Source organism: Pleurodeles waltl, chromosome 9 (assembly GCF_031143425.1).
Source record: "Pleurodeles waltl isolate 20211129_DDA chromosome 9, aPleWal1.hap1.20221129, whole genome shotgun sequence".
NCBI classification, from domain to species: Eukaryota; Metazoa; Chordata; class Amphibia; order Caudata; family Salamandridae; genus Pleurodeles; species Pleurodeles waltl.
Window position 1 is genome coordinate 460,687,513 of NC_090448.1, and position 12,143 is coordinate 460,699,655.

A 12,143-nucleotide genomic window follows, 5' to 3' on the forward strand; every position below is an offset into this window, starting at 1 on the left:
CGGCATCACAGCTTCAGAGGTCCCTATGCAAGCTATCGTGCCCATGCCGTATTCACCCCTTTCTCCATCCTGTGGTACTCCACTGAGAACCCGAACCATCAGCGGTCATGGATCCTACCTTTCTGCTCCTCCACATGAAGAGAGAGAATAGTACCTTGGTGACTGCCGTAGATAGCAGGTCTGGCATTTAGCGTTGTACCCTCACTGCTGACTGAGGCCTGGAATGATACACCTATAGAGTACAATTCTTTCTACCGTAGCCAGTAATACGTACGAACCGGAAACGCTGACACATGACACTATACGTAAATCGCTCAGCTATTTAGCATGTGGAATGTTACCACATGTCTGGAGTCCTGTCGACTACCACTACTATGGTTGTAATGTACTGAGCTGTTGAAGAAGGCTTCTTATGTTCCTCTGTGATGTCAATACCACGTGGGCTGTTATTTCACTGTTACTGCTCTTTAATAAAGAAATATGAAACAAACAAAAAAAAGGAAGCGCCCTTCCCCTCCCCACTGAACTGTGGCGGATGACCAGAACCTGCCAAGGCCGTTAGATAAAAGTAGTCTTCGGCAACCAGGCAGAGAAAGCGGAGAGAGGGAGTGCCATGCCCGAAGCCTTGTGAGAATAGGCTTATTTTTTAACATCTGTGTTGCACGTGTGTTCTAATTGAAGTTATCACTATCAGCAAGGTGAGCAAAAACACGTTTTCATCCTCTTTACAGTGTGGCTGTCTAGAGTTCAGAGCACATACCATGCTTTCACACAAGATAGAAGTAATTGAGGCATTTGCTTTGCAAAAATGCTTCAAGTCCTATTTGTATTTGGTGATTGGACACAACAGCTGAGTTAAAGGCGAAGCAGAGCACGAGAATTGTTAAAGGGGCAGGCAGCGACCATTCGCAGGAGTCGGACAATCACGAGCAGGAAACAAAGACAAGCAGCAAAGCAGGAGGGGCTTGGGGGCTGGGGAAATACTCTCACTTCAGTTGAACAATATTACCTCTGTCTGCCATTTGAGCTCTGTCCTTGAAGGCATATCAAATGTGAGGAGAGGACATGAATTGCAGTCCAGTTTACATAAACAGAAGTTTGAGCACTGGCAAACAGGAGCTGGGAAGAAATCAAGCACTCTGGTCAAATGCTCTTAGAGAAAGGGAAAAGTAGCCCCTAAATGCTACAATCAGATGAGTGGAAGGGTACAAGTACTGAGCACTGCTCTGTGGATTGAAAAGGAGGGACACATAGGAAAGATTAACCACATGCAAGCAAGGATTTTAAAGGACACTGAAACAAACTAATGAAAAGCAGTAAGACCACAAAGAAGTATATACTGAAGTATATACAAGAGGTCTTGAAAGCTCGACCTAAAAAGGAAGCATCACCAGGAAGAGGAAAAGACTATTGGAGAAACTAAACAGATCAGTAAAAGCTTTTATATGCAAGTGAAAATCAAATGAGCCAAATGGTTCTGTTGAGTTAATTTTTCCAAAAAGGAACTTTTATTGAATGGTGCCTGCCTTCTGATCTGATTAATAGGAAAAGGCCTCAGGGGTGAAAACTGTTGTTGTATTTAGAGTCCCAGTTGTTAATATTTGTGATTTGATTTCTGCTTTCAATCGATCTTTACTGATTTTCAAACAGCGTTATAAGGAACACATATTGTGCAATTCCAGCACCATCAGATGTCAAGAGCTGTCCAGGAACATGTTCACTGATTTTGTTTAATACACCTGCTGCACATTTATGACAGGGAATGTGTCCTAAATATTGTCTAGGACATTGATTCCTAACCTGTGGTCCGGTGACCCCTGGGGGTCTGCAAAGCCTCCTCAGGGGGTCTGCGACTGCTTAGAAAATTAAATTATATTAACAGATTAATAAAGTGGTTAAATGTACAACTGACATTTTAAAAATGTACTGTAAATATCAAGGAATTTGAAATTGGAGGCTAAAAATTAAATGAGTATCTTCAGATCGATTTGTGGGAGTAGTGCAGGTGCATCAAACAGAATATAGTATGGACGATGTGTGGCTTCAGCTGAATTTAGAAAAGCTCCAACCTTCCTACTGAAATTATATAGATATATTTCAGATTAAGTAACATATCTTATCATTTGTGCATGTTGTTGATGGAATGCTTGCTTCTGTATTTTTTGTGTATTGTTTTGCATTTCAAATCATCAACAATGTTTAGGACGGGGTCCCTGGCTTCAAGTAGTGACTCAGTTGTGGTGGGGGGGTCCTCGAGCCGGGTTTCAATAATGCCATTTGGGGATCCCCAAGTTCCAGTAATCATAAGGTGAAGTCCAAAGAATTCAACATGTTGGGAACCACTGGTTTAGGATGATGGTGTACGACAGGAATGAATACAACAGAAAATCAAAGGCTGGCTTGCTGTCACTTGCAGTTCCTGCTGTTCAGGCAAAGTTGTGAAGTCTTGCTGCACATATTCAGAGATGTCAGTTAAACTTGCCTCGGACTTGGCTTCAGACTAAAAACATTCGGTGGGAAATTGGACGAGGAGCAGAAAGCAATGGCAGAGAGCTGTAGAATCATATAAGGAGTGGATCTGGGTGGGTGTTAAGAGGACCAGGGAATTCTTTTGCCTAGTAGGAAAATGTACACGCTGCAGTTTAATGGAGGGAAATGTGCCAACACTGCTTGCCCGGGGGTCTACAGCGCAAGCACCGTGTGACAGAACAGAACGACCAAATGCCGGTTTGTATCTGTGAGAAGCTCTTTGATTTTTTTAAAAATGGATATGCCAAGTTGCAAGCTGGAGCAAAACCGTAATTTACCCTGCCTACGACTGGGCGAAAGGTTGCAGCATATATATTGTACATAAACGACGGAAGCACTGTGCAGCACAATTACATGTATTAGGAGGTAACACTGAAATGGAAAGGCAATTCGTCACAGAATGAGCATTTAAGAAGGTGTGATCATCCTTTTACCGCCAAATATGCTCTTACACTGTGCATGCAATTCATGTAGTGTCGAATTATCACCGTGCTCTACAAGTTGTTACATCATACTCGACTACTTTATGATTAGACTCTTTAATCACCAGGTCTGCAGAGTAGTTCAAGCTAATTCCTGATAACAAATGTTTTGGCTTGTGTGCGAAACAACCCCAGGGCAAATACACCGCCAAGAGTCTGCTGGTCACCAAGACAACAGAACACCGACGGCGGTTGGTAAAAACACGTGCACCCGAATGGAGCAACGGCCACAGCGTTCGGTAACTGAACTGCTGAGAAAGGTCAGCATGGACCTAGAGAGGTCAACCAGACCCACCTACCACAAAAAGAATAGCTCCAAAATATAGAGGGCCCCAGCAGGTCACATTCCGCCAGCAAAAAGGGACCCAAGAAGGTTCATCCACCAAACCGTTCATAGAAACGAACAAGCATTTTCAATGCAACAGGGCTCGCATTTGCTCGAGTTGGAGCTATTTGCGTTGTAAACTCCTAACCTGACTTTTCTTACCACACAAATTAAAAGAAAAAAAACACAGCGCGATCGTGCGATGTAAAATGCAGCGCGATCGCGCTGAAATTGAAAATGAAAAAACAAAGCGCGATCGCTCAATGTAAACCCCAGCGCGATCGCGCTGCGGGGAAAATCAACAGATAAAGTAGTCCACAAACCAGGCTCAAAACATCGAGCCTCGTAAGTTTCGGGCTAAACACCGGAAAAGGCATGACGTATGCATGCCTTTCACAAATGAAAGCAAGCAGATTTTAAAAAGCAAGCCCAGGAACCAATGAAAGAGACTGATGTGACCTGGGCGTGGTTTGAAGCCCAAAGAGAGATTACTTTATGGACGAAGTGCTTTGCGCTCGCCCATAAAAGGGGAACCATTGTATTGGCATAAGGAGGGTGAACCAGTTCGACAAGGCACACAGGCCAGCACAAAACAAGAGACCCCTGAAGGCAGTGGACCAAGAATTGTGGGCACACTGACTCACATGATGAGATAGTCCGACTCATAGAGTGCCCCACTAGAACAAGTGCTGATGACGTATAGGGCACCAGTGAGTCCTACAACAAGGGGGGTTGCAGAGTAGCCCTTGCAAAAAGACCCAAGGGAAATGGAAGCTAATGCAGCTTGCATGAGCAAAAGAAAGATATTCAAAGGCAAGTGTCGTCAAACATCCCACCAACACAAAGAAGGAACTATGGGGGTCATTCTGACCCTGGCGGCCGGTGACCGCCAGGGTCACCGACCACGGGAGCACCGCCAACAGGCTGGCGGTGCTCCCGAGGGCATTCTGACCGCGGCGGTTCAGCCGCGGCCAGAAAGGGTAAACCGGCGGGAGACACTGCCCTTGTGAATCCTCCATGGCTGCGGAGCGCGCTCCGCAGCCATGGGGATTCTGACACCCCCTACCGCCATCCTGTTCCTGGCGGGTCTCCCGCCAGGAATAGGATGGCGGTAGGGGGTGCCACGGGGCCCCTGGGGGCCCCTGCAGTGCCCATGCCCATGGCATGGGCACTGCAGGGGCCCCCGTAAGAGGGCCCCGCAAAGTATTTCAGTGTCTGCTAAGCAGACACTGAAATACGCGACGGGTGCAACTGCACCCGTCGCACCCCTGCAACTACGCCGGCTCAATTCTGAGCCGGCGTCCTCGTTGCAGGGGCATTTCCTCTGGGCCGGCGGGCGCTCTTTTGGAGAGCGCCCGCCGGCCCAGAGGAAATGTCTGAATGGCCGCCGCGGTCTTTTGACCGCGGTGCGGTCATTCAGCGGCGGTACCTTGGCGGACGGCCTCCGCCGTCCGCCAAGGTCAAAATGACCCCCTATATCTTTGTGCACTCTGAGCAAACAAACTTCTGGTTAGCAATCTACTAGGACCTCTTAATGGCAGGGGTCCCCATCACCACAGGAGCCACTGCCCAAAAACCAGTAACGTACTGAAAACAGCCAAGTCAATACCATACATCTAAACGGGCAAATTGTGGAGGCATGGTGCGCAGAATGACAATGGACTGCAATATGGCCCGAGTAATTACCAGGGGCTGAGATTAATTGAAGCATACAAACTCTTCCTGTGTTGCTCTAAGTGGGACTGGTATGCCCAGACGTGGGTCCTGTGAGCACTTTCAATGGGCCTAAACTGTACCTGGCTGATGAGCCCTAACTAGACTGAAACCGGTCTTGGGTCGGTTGTATTGCAGTTCAGAGTGGACTGTTCCCATTGAAGTAGGGCCAAAACTGATTTGCACGTAGCTGGGTTTAAACTGAGGTGGCCCGAGAATTACCATTGGCGTATGATTGACAGCTTATGATTAATACCTCTTGACGTTTGTTGAGAATTAGTAAACAAGTAATGTAATGCTTTTAATTTTTTGCTGCTTATGAGGTCTATGACCGAATTAAAGTATTTAAATTTGAATTACCATTGGCAGAAATGAATCCAGATACTCCATTAATTAACTTTTTGTATAACAGTGTGTTGCCCCAAGTGGGGCTGGTATGCCCAGACATGGGATCCATGCACACTTGTCACTGGACCTAAACTATACCTGACTGATGAGCCCTAACTAGAGTGAAACAGGTCTTGGGTTACTTGTGCTCCGGTTCAGGGAGGGCTGACTTGCCAGTTCTGGCTGGACGTTTCCCATTGCATCTGGGTGCAAATTAAAGTGGCATGGTATGCAGAATAATGTTGGACTGGGATATGGCCCGAGTAATTACCAGTGGCTGAGATTAATTCAATAATTCAATACATCTGTTTTTTTGTATACTCTAAAATGGCCAAGGGCAGCATCACAAAATGTCAGGAACAAGGCCTAGAGGGCAAGAAGCCTGGTCAACAGGAAGACTGGGAACCCAAAGCAGCTCTGGCAAAATTCGTAAGACCAGACCCCATAAGGTGCCTAGCGAGACTGAGCCTGACCAGAGCACAGAGGTTTTAAGGGGTGGTTGTGGGTGGTGCAAACCCCCTCAAGACAATTTCGGAAAAATGTCAAAAACAGTGCATTCTACAACACATTTATAATTATATATTTAATGGTGTTTGTTTTAAAGTATATTAAACAATGATGTTTACTGTGGCTCTTCAATGATTTTCTCCTCACCATCACTCTCTAACAGTGTCTCATCTCTCCATAGCCCCTCTCTCACATGCATTTAATTTGATTTATGCTACCTCTCTTACCAATGTAGGGTTTGGGAGAAGTTTATATCACACACACATACAGGGACAATGAATAATACATGTGTAAATCCATGTATAGAAAATGTTATACAGGACAGTATGTATGATTCACGTCATCTATACTAGGAGTCATTTTTTAAGATGACTTTGTCTGGGGAAGCACAAACTCACGATTTAGAACATAACTTAATGGTTAAGCCTGACTTTACAAGAAAAAATATTTCAACCCAAACAAATCCTTTTTCTTTTTTAAAGCAAAGTTAGGATAATGAAAGGCTGAGAAGAAACATGACTTTCTAACCTGTACCATGTAGTTTGCATGCATCTCCTTGATGGCAGATCATAGCACAGGCTGCTAGATAATGATGGTTACTTAAGAACTGCACAGTAACAAAACGATCTCGGTGACAAAAGCAGTATCCCACTGAGGACTGCACATAAAATACTGTTCTATGATCTTCATAGTACATGTTCTGTGCAGCAGGCATATTAACCCTCTGCCCTACCTTAGATGAGGCAAATCTGCCACTAGACAAAGCCCTGATTTCTCTCCAGCAGGTACATTAATCACAAGCATTGTCTTGGCACTTTTATTGTTGCCTGAAATCTGTTGGATACACAAATAACTCAAGGTTTTTTTAAATTGCTGCACTGTTACAAAACGGGCCCCTCAGTAACAAAAGCTGCACACCACCCATCCAGCCTCCAGAGGAAACTCCTGATGCCCAGTACGACCAGTCCAGCCTTGACAGGAAGGACAGAAAGACAAATAAAAATATGTCCACAAATCATTATATTTACAGAAAATAAAGTACTGAGGCACACAACGGACTCCTGTAAGAACAGTCAACAAGCCCAATGACGTAACAAATAGAGGTGAGCAGGAGTTTTTTTTTAATTATTATTCCAGTTTCCTCCAAATCCTCTTTTATGCAATAAAATATCAAAGAAACAGCAGCCGACACGTTTCGTCATTAAGACTTTTTCAAGGCTGTGGATCAACGTGAAGCCGTAATGCCGTATGGTACCGATTTCAGAGTAAAAAGGAAACAAAGTCTGTAAAAATGAAAAATGTTACCATGCACTAGTCATAAATGCTCAGTCTTGAATATTCCAATGGAAAGAAACTTGCTGCCAATGCAGTACCTGGCAGGTGTAGGAATATTCCAGTTCCTGTCACTGGGAACGTGCAAAAACGTAAGGTTTTAGGCGTAATCGGGCTGAGCACATGAGTAAGCAGCTGTCAAATAGCACTGGTCCCAATATGCCTAAAACGGGGTCTGTCTCCAAACATCGTCAAAAATAGTTTTGGAGGAAACTTGAAGAATAATTTAAAAACTCCTGTTCATCTGTACTTCTGTTACTTCATTGGGCTTATTGACTGTTCTTACTGGAGTCTGTTCTGTGCTTCAGTACTTTTTTTTCTGCAAGTTCACCGCTCTGAGACTTTGCAGCAGGCCGGACTCATCAATCACCCTTGGTGGCAGGGTGGCAGTACCAGCAGAAAACCAACCTATGGACAGCTACTGCAATATTGGAATACTACATCCCCTCACTTTGGCCATTTTCGGACTTGCGAACACTGTACCATAGCCATCATTTATATTTGCATTTGATCATTATATTTACATTTAATGAACACACACTCACTGTAGTACCTTGGTGCTAAGAAACAAAAAAGGAGTGAAAGAGAGAAAAGGAATATCAGCAAACAAAAAACAAAAAAAAACACAGACCACTGGATCCCTTACAAGAGGACTTGATTAGTTCTGGACATGAAGTAAGAAATAGACCGTCTTCTTAAAAGCCCCCAAACTGAATAGTTCAAATATTCAGTGGCCGTTCATTTCAATTGTGGGTCGTATAATGCAAGAAGTTGCCCAACAACCTCACAACTTTTTACTGCAAGGAATTTCCACCAGGAAAGAGGTGACTGAACAAAAATTCCTCAGGAGGCAGTAAAGAGCAATCAACTCTGTAAACAAAACAAGTCTGATTTTATAATATGCTCCAAGGGTAATTATTTTGTTTATGAGCAACCACCCTAATGCCAGTGGCAAAACATACGTAGACAAAATATTTAAATCCAACCAGGGTGGTATTAGGCAGGCCTTGCAATAGTCAATGTGGAAAAGAAATACAAGTATCACCCACTTGGCCAAATTTCGCTTCTTTGGGATAAAGGAAGACTTTTTCTCAGCAATTCCAGGATGCCATAGCCCATAGCCCAGGAAGACAAGTTAGGTGTTGGATCAAAAACAACCACCAAGCTCTTTACCGTGGTAGAGATGGTATCTCCCAATTTCTGTGGCGAAAAGTCTGAGGTTCAACCACCGACATTACCATCAAAACTCATCATCTCTTTCTTGTCCGGTTTCATTTTTTAAACAATACCATTCCGCACACTTCTGAATTCACAACAGACCGTTTTTGAGCCTATTGGTGGAATTAGAAGACCCTTGGTCAAATTTCAACAAAAGCAGAGTGTCATCAGCGTTCGAGAGGTGTTAAAGCTACATACTCTTATAAAACTACAGAGATTATGCACATGCAGATTAAACAGGATGGGGGATAGCAGTGATTGCTGGAGCATATCACAAGAAATCATGAATTTAGGTTTGCAGAATGTGCATATCTAACCTGTCTGTGACCTATTACTCAAAAAATTTGAAAAAAAACGTCCTCTAAACGAGACAGTATGCAACATGTTGAGCAAAAGGTCATGGTTAACCATGTCAAAGGTTGCAGAGAGATCTAAGAATAGAATCCTGTCAGAGATTCCCTCATCTTACTAATATCTAAGTTAACCCAAGACATCTACCAACAGTACTTCGGTCCTTGGTTTCAAGAAGAATCCTGCTTGATGCATGGAAAGAACATGTCTTATCTAGAGAGGGTTAGTAAGTCAGGTCATCGGATAGTTCTCTACCACTTTAGAGGTTAATGGAAGTAGAGTTAAAGGCCTCATTTTTTACTGGTCCTAAACTCTGAGGTCTTTCTTTATAAGAGTGGTTTCATTAACCCGTGTTTAACATGTTCTGAAACCATCCCCGATAATGAGAATCTGGTTACAGCTTTGAGGAGATTAATTTTCATCACAGGAGATAGTGCCTTAAAAACCTTGACACAGCATTGATCAGCCGGGTACCCAGATTTTGGGGACATCAAAACGCCTTTTAGAATGTCTGGTCCCAGTAGAGGTTACACGGTTGTGCGTCAAAAAAAGAGGCATGAAAAGAAAGATCATAGCCATTAACTGAGTGGAACTCATCCAATTATTGGTCTGATATCAGTCCCCGGTTTACTCAGGTCGTTGATACATTAGCTGGCTTTAAATATTAGCGATCTTACACTCTGCTAAATTATTGCATAGTCCCTGAAGGTGAGGAATGACATGATGACAAAAATAGTTAAACATTTTAATTACTTCTGTAGGAATATTTTATTTGTCTTCTAACTTATGTAAACTAAAGTTGTTTTTGCTTTTGTAAGAAGGACTTCATAATCTTTCAATACAGCTCTAAAACACTCTTCTAAAGTTTGCTCTGAATTCTGAACTAAACTGAATCTGCACCACACAGTGGTGCCTCTTGGAAAGTTTTGCCCTCGAGCAAATTAACAAGTTACTTACCTTTGGCAATGCTCTTTCCGGTAGACTTCTGACTTGACTTTAAAATGGACAGACTAGAGTTTGTGGGTCGGCGACACTATCAAAGTTCATACATCAGCAGTTTGTGTTAAATTGATTCTTTGCCAGGTAAATAAGTAGAAACTTTTTCTGTAGCATAGACTAGTCTGGAAACAAGGTGAAACTTTTTTTACAGGTTTATTTGATAGCTTCTTACCTTGTTGGCAATATCCTACCTGAGAGAATGCCAGGCCAGTACATCTTCATCCTATAGGGTTAAAGACTTTATGCCTCATTTCCAGTACGCGAGGCTGCTTTTCCCTTGAGGTAAGTCACCTTACCACAACAGAATTAGCCTGGGGGTGCCCAGAGACAAAGACTGGGCAGTCTTTGGAACAGAACAGTTATCTACCCAGGACATTGCGAGAATCGCCTTTATGGCATTGATTTTTTCATATTGTGGGGCTATGTGTAAGGTCTTGTGGCTCAATGCCGGGAAATGGCTGTGCAGAGGGGGGAACCGAGATGTATTTTGCCTACAAAGGCCGCTGGGCTCCTTGATGCTATGTACCGTTTAGCTGGTTGGATCCAGCAGTAGCTTATGGCCACCTTGGGAAAGATGGATATATGATCTAGTTTGTTTGTTTTTCCTGGAATTATATGTACCCAGTAGTTGCTGATGATAGTAAAACAACAGTGGGGCGCTACATACATTTTAATAAACATACATTACAACATTACAAAAAACATACATTGCAAAAAACAATTAAAAAGAGAAAAATAAAGTTTCAATTACGTTATCCTGCAGCACGTCCACGATTGTCTCCAGTCCCTGGCTCCAGACTCAGAGCGCAAGGTGAACTCACAGAGCCAACTACCTTTTCCGATCAAGACCCTGCTCTCATGCTGTTAAGCAGCATGAGTGAAGCGTTGGGAATGACAGGAGCAGCCTGGCTCAGCGCTCCGAAAGGCACTGGAGAACTGTGCCTGTTCGCCAACCCAGCAGAGGTTTGAATTGCGCAAGTCAGGCTGGCCATAGGAAGATAGACGGCCAAACCTACATGTGCACTGCAAATTGAAGTGTCCGCTCATCATGATGTGCTGGCCCCGCCCCCACACTCAGTTTGGCAGATTGTACAAAATAAAATGGTAATAAAATCATAGTATTACTAAAAATGTTTCACTCTTTCAGCAGAATTGGGGGTGGTGGTGTGGGGGTTGGCAATGCTCCTCCACTCCTATGGAGGAACCGCCACTGTATGTATCACTTGCATGGGGTCACTTGCTTAGAGGCTTAGCTATCTGAGGAACCAGCATGAACGGTAGTTGGAATGATGGCCTGTGTCAGAGGTACTGTATGCCCTTTGCTGCTCTTAGTATTGATAAAATCCAATGTATAGTGTGGGCTAGGTGCACCATTACTCTACACGCTGATGAACGGGCTCTACAGGAATCCCATATTATTGGTAGCACACAGAGCACAGGCATGCAGCCGATGACTATGTCTAGGTAACACACACACGGGTTATATGGATTATATGCTGTAAAGGTTGATGACAAAATACACATAGCTTAAAGTTGAAGATATGGTGTATTGAAGGAAGAAGGAAAGAGGGAGTGAAAGTTCAAGCAAAATGAGATAAAAAAAATCATAACAGGGACCAAGGTACAGCTAGAGAATCCACTAAGCATGAGGGTACCACATGCTATACCAAAACTTCGGCTATCGATACACAATGTTCTGAATTAACACCTTTTAAATGCACTAGTTTGTGTAGGTTAATGTCAAAGCTGTGATTAGCATTTTTTTGCCTATTGACAGGCCTCTTTACATTTGATGTGATCATCCTTCTCATATAGGTTATTTTCAGCAATTTTGATAAAGTGCCTTTTTACCTTCGTCCTGAACGAGGAGATTCCATTTCAAGATTTCAACAAACGTACCAGCCATTGTTTTCCAGTGTTGTTGTTCTGGTTTGGCTTACAAATTAGGCGTGATCACAGGATTTCAAACCCTTTGGAACCTTCAGCAGATTTGATGAGGCATTGCTCTTGCTTAGGGGTTCCCATTCCAATTAGGTCTATTTTCTCTCTTTAAGGTCATGATTGGGAGGTAGTAATACTGTCACACGCATGAGATCATGAGATGTAATAGGTCCCTTGGCAGACCTCAAAGCCTTGACTTTGATTGACAGGATGCTACAAAAGTAATCATATGCTAAATGGATATCTTCCATTTGCGGGCTTTAAATAAAAAAGGTCTGAACACAATTAAATTAAGCATAATTCATTTTACTTGAATAGCACTTTAAAAATATTACAGTCATTAAAGATGTAATTCTGGA